The 22,110-nt window shown below is 38.6% G+C and overlaps 1 long non-coding RNA gene across 4 annotated transcripts in view; it reads left to right on the forward strand.

Annotated features, from left to right (window-relative positions):
- LOC146405682 (uncharacterized) overlaps nt 1-22,110 on the forward strand; it is a 327,565-nt gene that overhangs the window by 192,503 nt on the left and 112,952 nt on the right. For 2 of the 4 annotated variants that reach the window (XR_014838567.1, XR_014838565.1), the window contains exon 4: nt 5,681-5,758. The exons of the other annotated variants lie outside the window; for them this stretch is intronic. This is a non-coding gene — a long non-coding RNA (uncharacterized LOC146405682). Of the gene's footprint in view, nt 1-5,680; nt 5,759-22,110 lie in introns of those variants that run through there. 4 annotated transcript variants of the gene reach the window in all.

The following is a 22,110-nucleotide window of genomic DNA, read 5'->3' on the forward strand; positions in this document are numbered from 1 at the left end:
CCTGACTGGACCTGAAGATCTGCTTCTGTTGTGGCGCACCTCCGTGTCACCTCAGTTCCTCACCAGGTGGGCCTCTCCTCAGGCTTCTTGGGTGTCCTCATGACGTGACAGCTGGCTTCACCTACTATGAGTGATCTGAGAGAGCAAGTGAGGAGGAAGCCAGTGTGCCTTTTAAGATCTAGTCTCTGAAGTTGTGTACTGTTACTTCCGCTTTATTCTGTTGAATTTGAGTCACGAAGTCTAACTTATACTCAAGGGGGGAGATTTAGCTTTAACCAATTTTAAAGGAGAGGATCAAAGAATTGTGGCATATTTAAAAAAAATATTTATTTTTTGCATTTCTTAATTGAAGTATTGTTTTTTAACTCAATGAATTTTATTGCATTTATAGTTGTACAACAGTCATCACAACCCAGTTTTATAGCATTTCCATCCTAAATCCCAGCCAATCCCCCCCACTCCCCAAGAAGTATTGTTGATTTACAATGTTCTGTTAATTACACTCTATAGCAAAGTGATTCAGTTATACATCTCTATACACTTTTTTAATATTCTTTTCCATTATGATTTATCATAGGACATTGAGTATAGTTCTCTATGCCATAGAGAAGAATCTGTTGTTTCTCCCCTCCATGTATAAGAGCTTATCTGCTAAGCCCAACCTCCAACTCCACCCCTCCCCAAACCCCTCCCCCTTGGCAACCACAAGTTTGTTTTCCAGTCTGATTCTGTTTCTGTTTCACAATTAAGTTCATTTGTATGGTATTTTAGGTTCAAATGTGACATATTTTAAAGTCATCACAGAAGGTTGAAATAATAAAGACACCAGAAGAGGGGGCAAGATAGGGCAGTGCCTGAATTAATTACTTCAGTATCTGGGTGACATTCTCAGGGATCCGAATTCTTCCCACTTTCTGCCATGCTTGGTGCCTTGGCCTTGTGCTCCAGTTAGCTCCCTACATAGTTGCCAGATGACTGTCCAAGTACTGGCTACTGTGTCCAATCACAACAATATTCATTAGGACAAAGGGATTGTGTCTTCTTTGTGACATGACTTCTAGGTAAGAACACCTTTCCCAAAAGCCCTCAGTGGCTTCCTTTCTTGACTCTCTTATCACACACTCTAAACTAATCACAGAGAAGAAGGGTGGTTTTGCCAGGAGTGACTTACATAAATGAGGATGTATTCCTGAGCTAGGGAATCAGGATACTGGTCCTGAAGTGGACCTTGATATAAATTAGAGGTCACTTTACATGGACAAGAGGGAAATGGCCCTGGATTGGCAGTAAACAGGTAGCTAGCTTTGGCTCCTTGTTCTCCTTCCGTAATAGTCCTCCAGTCACCATGCTGTGTGAATAGGGCAACATCACCTCTCCGTGTCCACAAGTTTGTTTCTTTTCTGTAGATAGGTTCATTTGTGCATATATAGATTTCACACATAAGTGATATCATATGGTATTTGTCTTTCTCATTCTGACTCACTTCAGAAGTGAGGATCTTAGTGTGAGAATCTCTAGTTCCATCCATGTTGCTGCAAATGGCATTATTTTGTTCTTTTTTATGGCTAAGTATTATTCATTGCATGTATACCACATCTTCTTAATCCATTCATCTGTCATTGGACGTTTAGGCTGTTTTCATGTCTTGGCTATTGTGAATAGTGCTGCAATGAACATGGGATACAAGTATCTTTTTAAATCAAAGTTTTGTCTGGATATATGCCCAGTAGTGGGATTACTGAATCATATGCTAGTTCTATATTTAGTTTTCATAGGCACCTCCATATTGTTTTCCATAGTGGTTGTACCAATTTACATTCCTACCCACACCACTCTCCAGTATTTGTTATTTTGTAGACTTATTAATAGTAACCATTCTGACCAGTGTGAGGTGGTGCCTCATTATAGTTTTGATTTGCACTTATCTAATAATTAGTGATGTTGAGCATTTTTTCATGTGCCTGTTGACCATCCATATGTCTTCTTTGGAGAAATGTATATTTAGGCCTCCCTCCATTTTTCAATTGGATTGTTTGTTTTTTTTTTTTTTTTTGCTATTGAGTTGTATGAGTTGTTTGTATATTTTGGAGATTAAGCCCTTGTCGGTTGCATTGTTTGCAACTGTTTTCTCCCAGTCCATAGGTTGTCTTTTTTTTTTTTTATGGTTTCCTTTGGTGTGCAAAAGCTTGTAAGTTGGAGTAGGTCCCATTGGTTTATTTTGGTTTTATATCTGTTGCCTTGGGTGACTGACCTAAGAAAACATTTGCACTGTTGGTGTTAAAGAATGTTTTGCCTATGTTCTGTTCTAGGAGTTTTATGGTGTCTTCTTTTAAGTTTAAGTCTTTAAGCCATTTCGAGTTTATTTTTGTGCATGGTGTGAGGGTGTATTCTGTTTTCGTTGATATACATGCAGCTCTCCAGTTTTCCCAGCACAACTTGCTGAAGAGACTTTTATGCATTTTATATTCTTGCCTCCTTTGTCGAAGATTACTTGACCATAGGTGTCTGGGTTTATTTCTGGGTTCTCTATTCTGTTCCTTTGGTCTGTATGTTTGTTTTGGTACTAGTATCACACTGTCCTGATTACTGTAGCTTTGTGATATTGTCTGAAGTCTGGGGGAGTAGGCCTCCTGCTTTTTTTTTTTTTTTTTCCTCAAGATTGCTTTGGCAATTCTGGGTATTTTATGGTTCCATATAAATTTTTGGATTGTTTGTTCTAGGTCTGTGAAAAATGTCATGGGTAATTTGATAGGGATTGCGTTAAATCTGTCAATTGCTTTGGGTAGTATGGCCATTTTAACAATATTAATTCTTCCAATCCAGAAGCATGGAATGTATTTCAGTTTCTTTGAATACTCTTTAATTTCCTTGATTAATGTTTTATAGGTATCAGTATATAAGTCTTTCACCTCCTTGGTCAGGTTTATTCCTAGGTATTTAATTTTGGGGTGTGTGATTTTAAAAGGTATTTTTATATTCCTTTTCTGATATTCTATTGTTAGTATACAGAAATGCAACTGATTTCTGCATGTTAATCTTGTATTCTGCTACTTTGTTGAATTCGTTGATCAGTTTGAATAGTTTTATGTGGAGCCCTTAGGATTTTCTATATACAGTATCATGTCATCTGCATATAGTGACAACTTTACCTCTTCTCCTCCAATTTGTATACCTTTTATTTCTTTCGTTTGTCTCATTGCTCTAGCTAGGACTTCCAATACTGTGTTGAATAAAAGTGGTGAGAGTGACATGGAGAACAGACTTGTGGTTGCCAAGGGAAAGGAGGAGGGAATGGGATGGACTGGGTGTTTGAGATTAGTAGATGCAAACTATTGCATTTGGAGTAGATAAGCAGTGAGGTCCTACTGTATAGGAGAGATAACTATATCCAATCACTTGTGCTGGAACATGACGGAAGATAATGTGAGAGAAAGAATGTTTATATATGTATGGCTGAGTCACTCTACATACAGCAGAAATGACAGAACATTGTAAATCAACTATAATTTTTTAAAAAATTTAGAAAATAAAGGCTTATAGTTTAGACAGAAGGTCAAGTCTAGGCAGTCCCTAAGTAGGTTTTGATACAAAACTTATTCCAATTAAAAAGTTTAAAAAACTTAGAAAATATAATCTCAAAATTTGTCTTTAATAATATTTGGTATTGGTGGAAGAGAGCAATTGGAGATTAAACTAAAATCACCATGCCAAAGGAATTATACTATATGGGGGTGGGGTAAAGGGGACAGTGTTTCTTCTCATTTGGCGTTAGTAACAGATAGAATAAAATTTATCATTTGTCCTTAAGGGAGTCTAATAACCTAAGGGAAGTTCTGAGCTGTGTGTCGAATGGTCTAGTGTTGAACTGGTTGTCTTACATTTTGTTTCCCTTGTTTCACTCTGTCCCTCCCTTCCGGTGCTCTGGCTCAATCAGAGCATAAGGCAGGCCACTGAGGGCCATAGGCCATGATGCTCTTGCTCTCTGCTCCTAGACTTGAAGAGCTATTTACGGCAATTTCAGCATCACTCTCCAAAGTGCATTTCCACAGCAGTTTGCCATGTTTCTGTGCTCTGTTTTAGTCCTTTCATGGAGTTTTTACAATTGCTGGACAATTGCCTGAAGACAAATACAGGGGAACAAAAGAAAGAAGGAAAAGCAGAAATAATCTGCTCCTCTTGGAAGAAAAGCTTAGTCCAAAGGAATCTGGTTAGGTGCTTTGCATTTAATAGATTTTTTCTCTCTCCCTCTCTCTGCCCCCACTTCCCTCTTTTCTCCCTCCCTACTCCTTCCTTCCTTCCTTTTTTCTTTCTTTCTTTCTGCCACTTACTTAGCTTTGGTTCTTTCTGAGGGCTTCTATTTCCACATCATTAAGGGGGAAAGTGAAGGCCTGGGAGTGGAAAACTCCGTTTGGCACACAGGAATTGCCATAACAAATTGAGTAACAGGAGTTCCAAGACACATAATTAATTCCTCAAAGATTTTCCCTGACCTGAAAATGTGTAAAGATTTGTGTGTAGATTTCTCATTTTCTACTGAATGCTGTCAGTTATACACATGTTAAAGCAAGGAAGATTTCTGTTTAGATTCAGTTTGACAGTGATTGGGGAATCTAGCTTAAAAGTGTCTAAATATTTGTGGCCAACTCAGACTTCTTAGATGTGGTGACAAAAGTCCCTTGCTGGAGACCAGACCTCTGCGGAGGTGGTCACTGGTATTGGCTCCAGAGGCTCCGAGGCTGCCTTCAGAGTTGTATGGAGGCCTAAGGACTTTGACTACCTAATCCATTTGCTCCCCCCTATAAAATGCTTTGGCAAAATTCCTTAGTATCTCACTGTTTGCTTCTCTTTGATTTATAAATTTTTCTAAGTAGCATAGCATATCATTTCATGATTAAATGCAATATTTTGTCAAGATTAATTTGGAACCAAAAGCAAACACTAAAAACACTAAGCACTAAAAAATCTCACTGGAGTGTGTGTTCCAGTCTTTTGTTTTTTGTTTTTTTGTTTTTTTGAAAAACAGCAGACAGGGAGTTCCCGTCGTGGCTCACCATGAGGTTGCGGGTTCAATCCCTGGCCTTGCCCAGTGGGTTAATGATCCGGCGTTGCTGTGAGCTGTGGTGTAGGTCGCAGACGTGGCTTGGATCCCAAGTTGCTGTGGCTGTGGCATAGCTCCGATTTAACCCCTAGCCTGGGAACCTCCATATGCCATGGGAGCGGCCTTAGAAATGATAAAAAGACAAAAACAAACAAACAAACAAACAAAGCCAGCAGACCAACAAAACCTATTCTAGAGCAATATCAAATGCAAAATTCTTTATGTCATTCTATGCATATTTTCCATTTTATATAGATACTGTAACTAAAGTTTGAGCCAATCAGGGCCAGTGTGGTAGAGTGGGTCACCTTCTTCTCCCCGCCATCTCCACAACAAAAGGAAAAGGGACATTCAGCAAATGGTGCTAATATTTTAGATTATACGTTTATTTATGTCTTTGCTAGCAGCTTAACTTCTGGAACACACACTCCAGTTTAGATTTTTTAGTGAATACATAAGCTGGGATCATTTTAAGGAATAAACTTCCATTCTTTAACTTCTAAATGTGTCCTTTTCTGAACTGGCCACCTAAGAACAAGCTTATGGGCTACAAGTTTTCTCTCCCTGTCTCCTCTTCTACAGTTACCTCCTTCTCACTTCACCCACCCTAAATGGACCATGATGCCTTGCTCAGAACTTAAACATCAAGATGCCAAAGGTACAGTTTGAGACTTTGCAGCTCATAAGGGCACATTGTGTGAGGAACATGAAAATAAGCTTCTAGTGGTAAAACTTTAAAGGAGAAACATATTATTTACTTCAGGCCCCAAACTCAAGACAAGGCTCCAAGCCTTCTCTATCTCTCTTAGAATGGAATTCAAAATTGGATGATTAACCCAGCAACACAGATTAACACATGCATTTCAGTTTAAATATAAATTCAGACATTTTCTTTCTGACAAAAATTGTCTGTTTGCCCAATTGATTTGGAAACGAGGATTTTATTTGCCGTGTTTCTTTTAACAGCAGAGAATTTCTATAAGTTAAAAAAGCTAACTCTGAAGCTTGAAGATTTTGAGGAATATATTTAAAGCATATATATTATGTGACAGAAATCACAACATTTTTGACTATTTAAATCATGATAACATTTTAGATGTTAACCTAAAAATCTGTGGGATGTAAATAGTTGGCAAAATTCTTTAAGGGGATATATGTGTGAAAGTATTTGAAGACTCCTGCCCTAGAATGTCATATTGGTCTGAAAAAACAAGAGTCATCCATTACAAAATTGTCGAGTGAGGAAGCCTCTGGCATCCATGCCCCCTCCTCTCTCCACTCTACCTTTCCCCTGATGTTTTCCTCGCACAGATTTCTGGCATCTTGGCTTCTATAGTTCAGAGCTCCCAAAGCTCCAGACCTTTTCATAACTCCTGCTCTCCATCCCATGCTGGGCTTCATTCCTTCAGAGCCCTGACCTCCAAGAGTAGGGATATAATCATTCAATTCATCTTTTAACTTTTCTACTATGTTAGTAGCCATTCTGTGATTGCCCATCATGTGTGTTGGAAATTACTCCATATTTTGAGTCTTGATTTGAGGCTGAGCCCATCTTCCATGTTAAGATCTGAAAGTTTCAGACACTCCCTTTCCTAACTCTCCGTAGTAATAGGTATCACTTCTAACTACTTGACGAGTAGTAACTCATCTAATCCTCAGTAACAGCTCTCATAATATATAAGCCAACTATAACCATCTTAAATCTACTAATCTATGTGAAGTAGGTACCAGTATTATCAAATTGCTACAGCTGAGGAAACTGGAGAACACAGAAAAAAAACTAACTTGCTCACAGTCACACAGCAGTAATTGGAAGAGCTAAACTTTGAACCCAAGGAATCTGATGCCAGATTCTAAGCTCTAAGTCACCATGCAAGGGGCACATGGCCCAAGGTCAGTCAGGCGCAATCACAGCAGACTCTTATTCAAGAGCTGGTGTCTCAGAGAAGCAGTGATAGGAAATTTCATCTAAGACTGGGAAAGGCCACTGTGGCCACCACATGGCCTGTCCCAGGGCACTATGGCAGTGATGGCCAGTGATAATGATTGAGGTCAGGGCTGGCTTGGGGTGCTGGCCATGTACAATGTAGGTTGGAGTGCCAGTAGGGACAGCTGTGGACCATTGCTGGGGAGTGATCATGATTGTAGCTCAGGCCATGCAACTTTCTCTGTGCTTCTCTCTCTTTCCTGGTAGTCCTGGGAAAGCTACTGTGTATCTATAACTATAGCTATAGTTATAGCTATACCTATATATCTATATCATATCTATATATATATATAGCTATCATCTATGTAGTCTATATAACTATAAAACTCTTTATTGTAAGTATATACTATGTAAAGCATATAAAGCTCCTATGTATCATATCAGCCAGAATAGTCTCCTACTGCTTGCAACTAAGGACCCTGCTGGTGAGCTTTTAAAGGTAAACATGAGTACTTATTTGTGTTTCTGTCTTTTTTGGCTCTCATCAAAAAGTCCTGCATGGAGCAAGCACTCAAAACACATTTGTTACATGAATAATGAGTTGATGCACAATAAGGTGTTAGTGGATGATAATGACTTATAGGGGCAGTGCTTCTGGTAATATTAGCCTTTAGATGCAGGCCTTTAATGTCCCAAGGCACTAGTTGTAACCCATTAATGGACCCTGAAATCAATTTCCTTGCTTCTGCTAGTGTTTTAAAAAATGAAATAGACTCAGCCATAACAAAACAATGGAAAACAGAGTGCATTAGTGGTAGGAAGAAGTATTACTTCACGGAATGTTTTGATTATTTTCACATGTTTTGTTCGTATGTGCATATGCGGGTATATATCAGGTTGTGATATCAATATAGGCCAAAAATTTTTGAAACCCGTGCCCATAGGATAGATGTGACTCTTGGTCAATGTCACATCTCCTGGCAGAAAAGAAGAGGGAAAGATTGGGAGATATTGGGAGATAGGGTTCTGAATTGTCTCAGTAATGGCCTGGATCATAAAACATAAGACAGGCCCAAGAAACATGTGAATATTCACTCATACTCTTTAAGGTGCACAGAGGAGGCCTCTCACTGACTTCCCCTTCACACAAATACTTCTTTAAAGTAAGATATATTATTTCTCATTCATATATTCTAGAAAACAAGGTAGCTATACCTATGTGAAAGGCTAATAAAGCCAATAAATTGTTCTAAATGTTCTATTCTCATGTACATTTTCTGTATTATATAATGACTAGTGTATTTTCACATGTAAAACATTTATAGTAATATGCCAATGTATCCATATTTTATAAACCTAACTTTTTTCTACTCCCCTCCAGTTTAATTCGCTTGTATACCTTACAGCCTAAGCAGGTTGTATGTGTGCGTATGTCTGTGTGGGCATCTCTGATGAAAGGGCACACTTAGGTGACCAGTCTTATACTTCTGACCTGAGTGTCCTTGGATATGGTTGCTTGAAGTTGGGAAAGGGTGTCTGCAGTGGGGGGATTGGGGAAGATGCTGAGACACACACACACGCATATGATACCAAACATGTGAGCATGATGGAGGTACAGTGAGGACCCAAATGCTCTTGAGCTCCAGTCCCCAAGACAGTGCTGTGTTATGTGTCTGTGTCTGTGATTGCCTCTTGCAGCGTTACCTAAGCCCCTCCGGCCATTTTTTATTTGGTCTGCTGTCTTAGGTCAGCTTCTCTGGAAGCTGACTCTGAGATGAGGACTCATAGGCGAGTAATTGACTAAGGAAGTACTCCCAAGAGAAGCTGAAAAGAAGTGGAGAAAGAACTCTAAGAGAAGAGGAGAGTAATTTGTGATTTCAGACAGTCCCTGGAAGTTAGCTTCAGCCTGAGAGCCCTCTTGACCTGGGACTGAAAAGCTGAACTTTCATTGCCCTGCACCATCAGTCACTGGCTCAGGACTCAGAGGGACACAAACTTCCAGGCATGTCCAGCTCCCCGAGTGTGCAGCTCAGTAGCTGGAGGAGTTCTTGCAAGAACAATACTTGGTGAAGCCACAGAAGGCAGTAGACAGCAAAGCAAGCACAAAGGCACACAGAAATGGCCAAAGGAGCCGAGGGCCCTGGGCTGGAGTAATAGCATTTGCTTGCCCTGGTTTGAGTGGCCATCTGTGTCTACAATTCAAAGGACTTTTATTCATGCAAGGACTTAGTTCAAGAGAATAATCAAAAAGAAGAGTAAGATTTTTCCAAAAATGAAAAGACCACACTCCCTGAGAGCAACTTTGGGGTACATTCCTAAGTTCTCTATCAGAGAAAGTTACATATTTAGACTTCTTAAGCTTCTCTGACCACCTAAGATAGAAGTGTGCTGCCTTAAAGATGTATTCTGTAAGCAGAGAGAGGCCAATAACTCCTTTTTGCAGTAAGTGCTTCAGCTAAAGATATACCAGCCCCTATGTTTAGAGTTCTTTAAGGTGATCCTTGGCTCTGAAGTGGGAATATGGCCCTTAGCCCAGAGCCTACTTTTTCATTTGACTGTCATTTACATTTAAATTTTTTTCTATCAATGGACTCAAATCTAAAAGTACTAGTAACCATCAAATAATCTTACTTTCTGATGCTTTGGATGGTTACATCCTTTTATCTACTAATTCGAGCAGGGCATGCTTTTAATTTTTAAAGTAAATCTGTGGGTTGAATTGGATTTACAGTGCCCTTATTCATCAGTAGGTAACTTTAAGTATTGATGTTATTTCAGTATGGAATCTCTTCTACTTCTTTTATCCTGCCCTACCCTGTTGTCTTTTGTAGTAATGGCACCACCCCTGTCATGAGACCCAGAGATGGGAAAAAGAATAGAGCTAGGGAATTTCCCCTTTTGTGAAGTAGGAAACCTTGTTTTCAGCACCCATCCCTTCTTTCCCACTCTATTCTCTTAGTTCCTTCTTGTGGCTTCTGGTTCTCTGCCTCTCCTGATCATTTAGTGTCCTTGTCTTTTCCATGCAAGGCATTGAACTGTAGACTTACTCCCCTCTTAATTTGAGAAGATACTTATTTGAATTTTCTTTTCTTTAATTTTCTTTTAACTGCACAACATGGTGACCCAGTTACAGATACATGTATACATTCTTTTTTCTCACATTATCATGCTCCATCATAAGTGGCTAGACATAGTTCCCAGTGCTACAAAGCAGGACCTCATTGCTAATCCATTCCAAAGGCAATAGTCTGTATCTATTAACCCCAAGCTCTCAATGCATCCCTCTCCCTCCCCATCCCCCTTGGCAACCACAAGTCTATTCTCCAAGTCCACGATTTTCTTTTCTGTGGAAAGGTTCATTTGTGCCATATATTAGATTCCAGATATAAGTGATATCATACGGTATTTGTCTTTCTCTTTCTGACTTATTTCATTCAGTATGAGAGTCTCCAGTTGCACCCAGGTTGCTGCAAATGGCATTATTTCATTCTTGTTTATGGCTGAGTAGTATTCCATTGTGTATATATGAACCACATCTTCCTAATCCAATCATCTGTCGATGGACACTTGGGTTGTTTCCATGTCTTGGCCATTGTGAATAGTGCTGTGATGAACATGCGGGTGCATGTGTCTTTTTTAAGGAAAGTTTTGTTCAGATAAATGATCATCTCAATAGATGAAGAAAAAACATTTGAAAAAGTCCAACATCCATTCATGATCAAAACTCTTATCAAAGTGGGTATAGAGGGAACATACCTTAACATAATCAAAACCATTTATGGCAAGCCATACAGCAAATATAATACTCAATGGAAAAAAGCTGAAAGCCTTCCCACTAAAATCTGGAACAAGACAAGGATGCCCACTCTCAACAATGTTTTTCAACATAGTACTGGAAGTCCTAGCCACAGCAGTCAGACAAACAAAAGAAATAAAAGGCATCCATATAGGAAGAGAAGAGGTAAAACTGTCACTGTATGCAGATGACATCATACTACATATAGAAAACCGTAAGGACTCAACCCAGAAACTACTTGAACTGATCAACACATTCAGCCAAGTAGCAGGATATAAGATTAACATTCAGAAATCAGTCACATTTCTGTATACTAACAATGAAATATTAGAAAAGGAATACAAAAATACAATACCTTTTAAAATTGCACCCCCCCCTAAATCAAATACCTGGGAATACACCTGACCGAGGAGGTAAAGGACTTACATGCTGAGAACTATAAAACATTAATCAAGGAAATTCAAGAAGATGTCAAGAAATGGAAAGATATTCCATGCTCCTGGGTTGGAAAAATTAATATTGTAAAAATGGCCACATTACCCAAAGCAATCCACAGATTCAATGCAATCCCTATCAAATTGCCCGTGACATTTTTCACAGACCTAGAACAAACAATCCAAACATTTATATGGAACCACAAAAGACCCAGAATTGCCAAAGCCATTCTGAGGAACAAAAACCAAGCAGGAGGCATCTCTCTCCCAGACTTCAGGCACTATTACAAAGCCAGTCATCAAGACAGTGTGGTACTGGTCCCAAAACAGACATACAGACCAATGGAACAGAATAGAGGACCCAGAACTAAACCCAGACACCTATGGTCCATTAATCTTTGACAAGGAGGCAAGAACATAAAATGGGAAAAAGAGAGTCTTTTCAGCAAGTATTGCTGGGAAACCTGGACAGCTGCCTGTAAATCAATGAAACTAGAACACACCCTCACACCATGCATGAAAATAAACTCAAAATGGCTGAAAGACTTAAATATGAGACAACACACCATCAAACTCCTGGAAGAGAACAGAGGCAAAACTTTCTCTGACATCAACTTACGAATAAACATTTGTAAGGTCAGTCTCCCAAAACAACAGAAATAAAAGCAAAAATAAACCAATGGGACCTAATCAAACTGACAAGCTTTGGAACAGCAAAGGAAATCAAAAAGAAAACAAAAAGAAAAATTACAGAATGGGAGAAAATAGTTTCAAATGATGCAACGGACAAGGGCTTAATCTCTAGGATATACAGGCAGCTTATACAACTCAACAGCAAAAAAGCCAGTCACCCAATGGAAAAATGGTAAAAAGACCTGAATAGACATTTTTCCAAGGAAGATGTACAGATGGCCAACAAGCACATGAAGAAATGCTCAACATCCCTTGTTTTAGAGAAATGCAAATCAAAACTACCATGAGATAGCAGCTCACACCAGTCAGAATGGCAGTCATTAATAAGTCCACAAATAACAAATGCTGGAGGAGTTGTGGAGAAAAGGGAACCCTCCTGCCCTGTTGGTGGGCATGTAAGCTGGTAGAACACTATGGAGAACGGTACCTTAGAAAACTATACACAGAACTCCCATATGACCCAGCAGTTCCACTCTTGGGCATATTTGAATCTTCTTAAATTTCCTTTCTCTCCCATCAAAATTAAGTTATCCCAAGTTCTACTTCTACAAGGTTGTTCTTTCTGCTAGGAGATACCTTGATGCTCTCTTATCAGCTAGTCTGTGGTAATAGATTAAAGACAACATGCTAGTTCTCCATCTCCTGGAAACACCTGCCAATTTTAAGAGGAATATTTTCATAAGACTCCCTCAGCAAAGAAGCAGTGTGATATAGTAGAAAGAGGGAAGTCCAGGATTTGGAGTTAGATGGACATTGGATCAAATCTCTCTTCCTCTTATTCCCTAAGAGGTCATCCTTAGTTATTTAAACTCTCTGAACCTACCTAACCGGACTTTTCACAACCATAAAAAGGGGATACTAACATTTACTCTCCATATTTTGGAGGCTATTTAATTTAAAATTATAAAGAATACCCAGGTTAGTGTCTAATATATTGTAGGTATCTTATAAATTATAGCTAATATAATTACAGAATTTTATTAAATTATTAATAAAATTAATAATTTTACAGAAGGAAAGAAATACAAGTTTTACCTCTTAAATTAGATTCTCCTTCACCTGTGTATTAACTTATTTATGTAGTTACTACATGCAAAAGGCTAGGTCGGGTACTCTGAAAGATATAAGACATGTGGTACCTAGTCCCATCTTGGCTTGTAATTGAGTATAGTAAAATAAAGTCTTTAGGTATCTTGGCTAGTGGAAAGGCAGAAAAAAGAATATGTCAATCCTCTCTGCAGTCTGCCCAGGAATATTCAAAGTCAAAGATGAGAGACAAATCTATATCCTTCAGGAAATTTGAGAAAGAGATCAATTTCAGGGATATAAAAAGAATGGAGTATGAGCCAAGCTGTAATGGTAAGTAGGGTCAGTATATAGATACAGTAATACGCAATAAACCAGTAGTTGAAGGCATCGAGAGAATAGGGGAAAGAGCATGACTCTGAGTGGTTGGAATGAGGAGGTTCAACAAGTAAATCCATGTTCACTTGAAATTTGGCTGAGCAGACCCTAGCCATTTTGCCAGGGTGGATTCAGTCACTTATGGGACCATACCAGCCTGGATGAAGGTGTTGGAGAGAACAGCTTGATGAACAAAGAGTGGAAGGAAAAGATGGGAGTGTTACCATAGCAACTTGTAGCAATTCATAAGGCTGGGAAGAAAATTAAAGTGACCCAGAAAAGTGTAAGGACTGCCCTAGTTTAAATATTGGATTTAAATTTGCAATCTCAAAGAAGCTTAGTGTGCTAGATTTACATCTTTACAAGATAGATACTTCAATGCTTGTCACCCAAACCCTAGAGGCAGAAAGACAGAAGATAACATTTTGTCCTTGCCACTTATCAGCTCTATACCTTTGGACAAATCATTTAGCCTCTCACAACTTAGTTATGTCATGTGTAAAGTGGGTTGAAGACTAGAATTTGCTTGTGAGATGGTTTTAGATACTGAATGAAAGGCTTGTCTTGACACATAGTAAGTAGGCAATGAGTATAGGTTGTTTTTTGTGCACATGTGTGCCTAGAGGTCTCCTCAATCTTATGCAGCCTGACCTGTCATATGCTTGTGCCTGTTTTTATGCCTTTAGCTGATCATAAAAAATAACTCTTAGACAACTATAACTAAAGCCAAAAAGAAGTCCAGTTGAGCCTGAAGAATGGTAGTACACTTGTGAGCCATTTAATCTCTTTGGCATCCAATTTTCTCTCTTATTTGCAAATTATTTATGGGATCTGTTCTTTTGGGAAGAAGTCCAAACACATCTCCATCTCCCTCAGGCTCCTGGACTACCACTACAGGGCCCAGAAGGATTTCTGCCACATAGTAGGTGTTGAGTCAGGGTTTGTCCAGATGGATGGCATTAGAAATGTGGATAACACCAGTGCAGATATTTGGTATTTGCTGGGTTGAACTAGCAAACAGATCATCTTTCCAGGAAAATGCATCACTAAAAAATACAAGTTAAGGGAGTTCCTGCTGTGGTGGGTTAAGGATCTAGCATTATCTCTGCAGTGGCATGGACTTAATCCCCAGCCTGGCACAGTGGGTTAAAGATCCGGCGTTGCTGTAGCTATGGCATAGGTTGTGGCTGTGGTTCTGACTGGATCCCTGGCCCGGGAGCTTCTATATGCCATGGGTGCAGCTAAAGAAAATGCAACATAAGGAAATTAAGTCCCTTGTACTTCAGTTTACTCATAGAAACTTACGGAGCAGTGACTGCGTGGCAGACACTGCTCTGCACACTAGAGATACTCGGAGCAGTGGTTCAGGGATGACATCTAGAGTATCTAACAACCAGTCTCACTTAAGTGCTAATCAGAACTGAAACCAGTGGTGGGAAAGCTGCATCCTGGAGGTGCTCTTCTCTGCCACGTGTTGCCCCCCTGCCAGGTGATGCCTCTTTGAAGCATCTAGGACCAAGAAGGGACGGGATGGTGGGAGACCATTTGGGGAATGCACAGCAGTAGCTGTATATGGACTTGTTAGAAATGATAATTTGATATTTGCAAGCCTGTGCTTTAGAAAGCTGGGCATATGATTGTATTCTGGCAGTGGACATGATAGTCAAAGTTCCTTCCTCCTGGGGCTTTCTTTTTTTGGGACTTACTCCAACAACATCAGAAGGCTTTTCTCCTGGGAGAACTTACATTTTTTATACTCACAGAGGCTGAGTTACTCAGCTTCCCAGCCTGGGGCCTTGATAGTGCCAAACAGCATCCTGCCTAGACCCACACTTGGCAAGAATTCTTTTTTAATTTTTTTATTAAGTTGTAGATTAGACTCTTGGCCTAGCTTTATTTACTCTTCTTCTTCTTTTGTTGTATGAGGGACTTTTTTTTATTACTTAATGATTTTTATTACATTTATAGTTGTGCAGTGATCATCACAACCCAATTTTTTTTTGTCTTTTTTTTTTTTTTTTTTTTTTTTGCCTTTTCTAGGGCTGCACCTACAGCATATGGAGGTTCCCAGGCTAGGGGTCCAATCAGAGCGGTTGCCAGTGGCCTACGCCACAGCGGCAGCAATGCGGGATCCGAGCCATGTCTGCAACCTACACCACAGCCCACAGCAACGCCGGATCTCTAACCACTGAGCAAGGCCAGGGATTGAACCCACAACCTCTTGGTTCCTAGTCGCATTCATTAACCACTGAGTCACGATGGGAACTCCATACAACCCAATTTTATAGCATTCCCATCCCAAACGCCTAGCACATCCTCCCAGCCCCCAACTTGTCTCATGTGGAAACCATAAGTTTTTCAAAGTCTGTGAGTCAGTATCTGTTCTACAAGGAAGTTCATTGTGTTCTTTTTTTAGATTCCACATGTGAGTGATAGCATTTGATGTTAGTGCCTCGATATCTAACTGACTTCACTTAGCATGATAATTTCTAGGTCCATCCGTGTTGCTGCAAATGCCATTATTTCTTTCCTTTTAATGGCTGAGTAATATTCCATTGTGTGTATGTACCACTTCTTTATTCACTCCTCTGTCAATGGACATTTAGGTTGTTTTCATGTCTTGGCTATTGTATATAGTGCTGCAGTGAACACTGGAGTACATGTGTCTTTTCGAGTCATGGTTTTCTCTGGATAGATGCCCAGGAGTGGGACTGCTGGATCAAATGGTAATTCTACTTTTAGTTTTCTGAGGAATCTCCATACTGTTTTCCACAGTGGTTGCACCAGTTTGCATTCCCACCAACAGTGTAATAGGGTTCCTTTTTCTCCACACCCTCTCCAGCACTTATTGTTTGTAGACTTTTTGATGCTGGCCATTCTGGCCAGTGTAAGGTGGTACCTCATAGGGGTTTTGATTTGTATTTATCTAATAATGAGTGATGTTGAACATCTTTTCATATGATTTGTGGCATCTATATGGCTTCTTTGGAGAATTGTATTTAGCTCATCCTCCCATTTTTTGGTGGTTTTTTTTTTTTTTTTGGTATTGAGCTGTAGAAGGTGTTTATAAATTTTGGAGATTAATCCCTTGACAGTCACTTCATTTGCAAAGATTTTTCTCCCATTCTGTGGGTTGTCTTTTTGTTTTGTTTAGGATTTCCTTTGCTGTGCAGAAACTTTTAAGTTTAATTAAGTCCCATTTGTTTATTTTTGTTTTTATTGTCATTACTCTAGGAGGTGGATCTGAGAAGATATTGCTGTGGTTTCTGTCAGAGAGTGTTTGGCCTATGTTTTCCTCTAAGAGTTTTGTAGCATCTGGTCTTATATTTACGTCTTTGATCCATTTTGAGTTTATTTGTGTATGGTGTAGGAAGTGTTCATATTCTTTTACATGCAGCTGTCCACTTTTCTCAGCACCATTTATTGAAGGGTCTGTCTTTTCTCCATTTTATATTCTTATCTCCTTTATCATAGATTAGTTTACTATAGGTGCATGAGTTTAATTCTGGGCTTTCTATCCTATTCCACTGATCTATATATCTGTCTTTGTGCCAGTACCATAGCGTTATAGTATAGTCTGAAGTCCAGGAGCCTGATTCCTCCAGCTCCATTTTTCTTTTTCAGGATGGCTTTGGCTATTCTGGATCTTTTGTGCTTCCAAACAAACTATAAAAGATTTTGTTCGAGTTCTGTGAAAAATGTCCTTGGTAATTTGATAGGGATTGCATTGAATCTGTAGATTGCCTTGGGTAGAATAGTCATTTTGATAATATTGACTCTTCCAGTCCAAGAGCATGGTATGTCTTTTCATCTATTTGTAACATCTTTGATGTCTTTCATCAGCTTCTTATAGTTTTCAGAGTACAGGTCTTCTGTCTTTTTGGGTAGGTTTATTCCTATGTATATTATTCTTTTTGATGAGATGGTAAATGGGATTGTTTGCCTAATTTCTCTTTCTGATCTTTCATTGTTAGTATATAGAAATGCAGTCGATTTCTATGTATTAATTTTGTATCCTCCAACGTTGCTCAATTCATCAATGAGCTCTAACAGTTTTCTGGTAGTGTCTTTGGGATTTTTCTAGGTATAGTATCATGTCATCTGCAAATAGTGATAGTTTTACCTCTTCCTTTCCAATTTGGATTCCTTTTATTTCTTTTACTTCTCTGATTGCCATGGCTGGGACTTCCAAAACTATGTTGTGACGAGAGCAGACATCCTTGTCTTGTTCCTGATCTCAGCAGGAATTCTTTCAGCTTTTACCATTGAAGATGATGTTAGCTGTGGGTTTGTCATATATGGCCTTTATTATGTTGAGGTAGGTTCCCTCTATGCCCACTATCTGAAGGGTTTTTATTAAAAAATGGGTGTCGAATTTTTTCAAAGACTTTTTCTGCATCTATTGAGAGGATCATATGGCTTTTATTCTTCAGTTTGTTAATGTTGTGTATCACACTAATTGATTTGCAGATGTTGAAGAATTCTTGCATCCCTGGGATAAATCCCACTTGATTATGATGTACAATCCTTTTGATATATTGTTGGATTTGGTTTGCTAGTATTTTGTTGAGAATTTTTACATCTATGTTCATCAGTGAAATTGGCCTGTAATTTTCTTTTTTATGGTATCTTCATCTGGTTTTTGTATCAGGGTGATGGTGGCTTCATAGAATGAGTTTGGGAGTGTTCCTTCCTCTGCAATTTTCTGGAATAGTTTCATAAGCATAGGAGTTAGCTCTTCTCTAAATGTTTGATAGAATTTGCTTGTGAAGCCATCTGGTCCTAGACTTTTGTTTGTTGGAAGTTTTTTAATCACAGTTTCAATTTCAGTACTTGTGATTGTTCCATTCATCTTTTATATTTTGTCCTGGTTTAGTCTTGGAAGATTGTACTTTTCTAAGAACTTGCCTATTTCTTCTAGGTTGTCCGTTTTATTGGCATATAGTTGCTATAGTAGTCTCTTATGATCCTTTGTATTTCTGTGATGTCCATTGTTACTTCTTTTTCATTTCTAAATTTATTGAGTCCTCTCTCTTTTTTTCTTGATAAGTCTGGCTAAGGGTTTATCAGTTTTGTTGATCTTTCAAACAACCAGCTTTTCATTTCTTTGATCTTTTCTGTGGTTTTCTTCCTTTCTATTTCATTGATTTCAGCTCTGACCTTTATGATTGCTTTCCTTCTGCTAACTTTAGGTCTTGTCTGTTCTCTCTCGAGCTGCTTTAGATGTAAAGTTAGGTTGTTTATTTGAGCTTTTTCTTGTTTCCTGAGGTGGGCTTGTATTGCTATAAATTTCCCTCTTAGAACTGCTTTTGCTGCATCCTGTAGATTTTGGAGTGTTTTATCTTTGTTGTCATTTGCTTCTAGGTATTCTTTAATTTCCTCTTTGATTTCTTCAGTGATCCATTGGTTGTTTAGAAGCATGGTATGTAGTCTCCAGGTGTTTGTGTTTTTTGCAGTTTTTTCCTTGTCATTGATTTCCAGTCATATAGCATTGTAGTCTGAAAATATGCTTGATATGATTTCAATTTTCTCAATGTTACTGAGGCTTGATTTGTGGCCCAACATGTGATCAATCCTAGAGAATGTTCCATGTGCACTTGAGAAGAATGTGTATTCTGCTGCTTGTGGATGGAATGTCCTATAAATATCTATTAAGTCCATCTGGTCTAATGCTTCATTTAGGGCCTGTGTTTCCTTGTTGACTTTCTGTCTGGATGATCTGTCCATTGCTGTAAGTGGGGTGTTGCAGTCCCCCGCTATTATCATATAATCATCAATTTCTCCTTTTAAGGTTGTTAGCAATTGCCTTATATATTGAGGTGACCCCATGTTGGGTGCATATATACTTAGAATTGTTGTATCTTATTTTTGGATTGATCCTTTCATCATTATGTAATATTCCTTGACTCCTATAATATTCTTCATTTTAAAGTCTATTTTGTCTGATATGAGTATTGCTACTACAACTTTCTTTTGATTCCTGTTTGTGTGGAATATTTTGTTCCATCCTCTTGCTTTCAATTTGTATGTGTCCCTAGAAGTGAAGAGGGTCTCTTGAAGACAGTTTATATATGGGTCTTGTTTTTGTATCCATTCAGCCAGTCTGAGTCTTTTAGTCCATTTACATTTCAGGTAATTCTTGATATGTATATTCTTATTCCCAATTTATTAACTGTTTTGGATTTGTTTTTGTTGGTCTTTTTTCTTCGGTTCTTCTCTTGTTCTCTCCTCTTGTGGTTTGATGACTATCTTTAGTGATGTATTTGAGTTGATTTTTCTTTCTTGTATGTGTGTGTGTATCAGTTGTAGATTTTTGGTTTGCAGTTACCCTGAAGTTTTGATATAGGAGTTTATACATATACAAGATTGATTTACGTTGTTGGTCTCTTAATTGCAAGTGCATCTCCAGTGTCCTGCATTTGTACCCATCTCTTCTTGTGATTTCTGATTTTGGTGACATAATTGTTTGTGGATGATTTTGTGTCTTTACTGTATATATACCTTTACTGGTGAGCCTTGTCATTTGCAGTATTTTTGTTTCTGGTTGCAGCCTTCTCTTTTTTGTCTAGAGAAGTTCCTTTAGTATTTGTTGTAAAGCTGGTTTAGTGTTGCTGAATTATCTTATTTAGCTTTTACTTATCTGTAAAGCTTTTGATTTCTCCTTCAAATCTGAATGAGAGCCTTGCAGGATAAAGTAATCTTGATTGGAAGATTTTTCCTTTCATCACGTTAAGTATATCATGCTACTGCCTTCTGGCCTGCAGGGTTTCTGCTGAAAAATCTGCCAATAACCTTATTGGTGTTCGCTTATATGTTATTTGTTTCTTTTCCCTAGTTGCTTATATGTTACTTGTTTCTTTTCCCTATTTGCTTTCAATATATTCTTTTTGTCTTTAATTTTGGTTAGTTTGATTAATATATGACTCAGAGTGTTCATCCTTGTGTTTATTTTATATGATACTCATTGCGCTTCCTGAATTTGAGCGAGTGGTTCCTTTTCCATGTTAGGGAAGTTTCGGCTATTATCTCTTAGAATTTTTTTTTCTGTCCCTCTCTCTTCTCCTTCTGTCACCCATATAATGCAGATGTTGGTGCATTTAACATTGTCCCAGAGTTCTCCCCGACTCTCTTAATTTCTTTTCAATTTTTTTCTCTTTTCTGTTCCGTATCAGTGATTTCCACTAGTCTGTCCTCCACCTTGCTTATTCGTTCTTCTGCCTTCTGTATTGTGCTGTTGGCTGCTTCTAATGAATTTTTTATTTCAATTATTGTATTTTGCATCTCTGCTTGCTTAAGTTTTAATCTTGTATTTCTTTGCTCAATGTTTGCTGTAAATTATCAATCTTTGCTTCCAGTTTATTTCCAATGTCTTGCATCATCTTCAGCATCATTATTTTAAAGTCTTTTTCCTAGAGGCTAATAATCTCCAGATAACTTATCTGTTTTTCTGGGTTTTTTCTTTCTCCCTTATCTGAGTTATAGTTCTCTGCCTTTTCATTTTTATAGGTTTTTGGAGTAATCTCCTTTTTGCAGACAATAGAGTTGTAGCCTCTCTTACTTCTGGTATCTCCCCCCCTTGTGGCTGAAGTTGATGTGGAGGCTTGCTGTAGGCTTCCTGAGGGCAGGACTTGTGCCTGCCCACTGGTAGGTGGGGCTGTTTCCTCTCCCTCTGGTGGGTGGGGCTTTGTCTCTAGGTGAGATAAGAGGTGGCTGTGTGCTAGGGAGGGTGGTCTTTAGGCAGCTTATTTACTGATGGGTGATGCTGTGATCCCACCTGGATTATTTAGGCCACCTCTTTACTGATTGGTGGGGCCAGGTTTTCCCAAAATGGCCACCTCTAGAGGAACATATGCTGGTGAATATTCCCGAGACCTTTACCTCCGATGTCTTTCCCCCACAACAAGCCACAGTTTACCCTCTGTTTTCCCAGGAGATCCTCCAAGAACTATAGTCTGGTCCAACCCAGACTCCTGTGGAGCCTCTGCTTTGGGCAAGTATTCTTATCCTTAGCACCTGTCATAATTTTTGAATTTTATATTTGATACAATTTATAATTTACTGTTTCTTTTCATGGAGAAAGCCAATTATACTAAGTATGTGGTTCCTTGTGCATTGCTCAGGTCTTAAGGTCTTTTTGATTATAAGGACACTCAGCTAACCAATCCCGCATAATAAAAACAGCAGCCAATTAATTCCCACACATTGACCCTTTGTGATGTTCTCTCTGAGAACTCTCATTATAGAAATAAAAAAGTGACTTAACTTACCCTTATAGGCAAGTAAGTGGCAAGTTTTTTATTCAGTCTATACTTATAAAAATTTAAAATGCTTCCATGTCAGAAGCTAAAATGAAAGTTATCCTTCTTTGGTATCCAGAGTGAAAATTCAGGGAGGTGTATTGTGCTCCCAGAAGTGTGGATGGTTTAACCAGAGTATAATCAAGATAAATTTGGCTAGCTGAAGATAATTGAATTTAAAGAAATGAAAAATACGATATCACTCTAGTCTACAAGTTCAGTCATTTATATTCTCATATAAATGTACATTCTATGATAATAGTAAATTTTATTCTGCCTTCCTGAGACTTACTAATCAAGTCATTCTTACATGTGGAAAGAAGTCACAAATAAAGCTGTGGCCCAGACATTTAATCATTACTTCCCACTTAAAGGTGGATTTTGGTGTTAGAATTGCAGGAATGATAATGCAGTGATGGCAGAGCTCTCTGTATCCCATTGTGCCTCACATGTTCATCACA

This window comes from Sus scrofa, chromosome 2 (genome assembly GCF_054392235.1).
Source record: "Sus scrofa isolate SSC_HxYL_T2T_F1_AM1 chromosome 2, Sscrofa_HxYL_maternal_Yorkshire_Landrace_v2.0, whole genome shotgun sequence".
NCBI lineage: Eukaryota > Metazoa > Chordata > Mammalia > Artiodactyla > Suidae > Sus > Sus scrofa.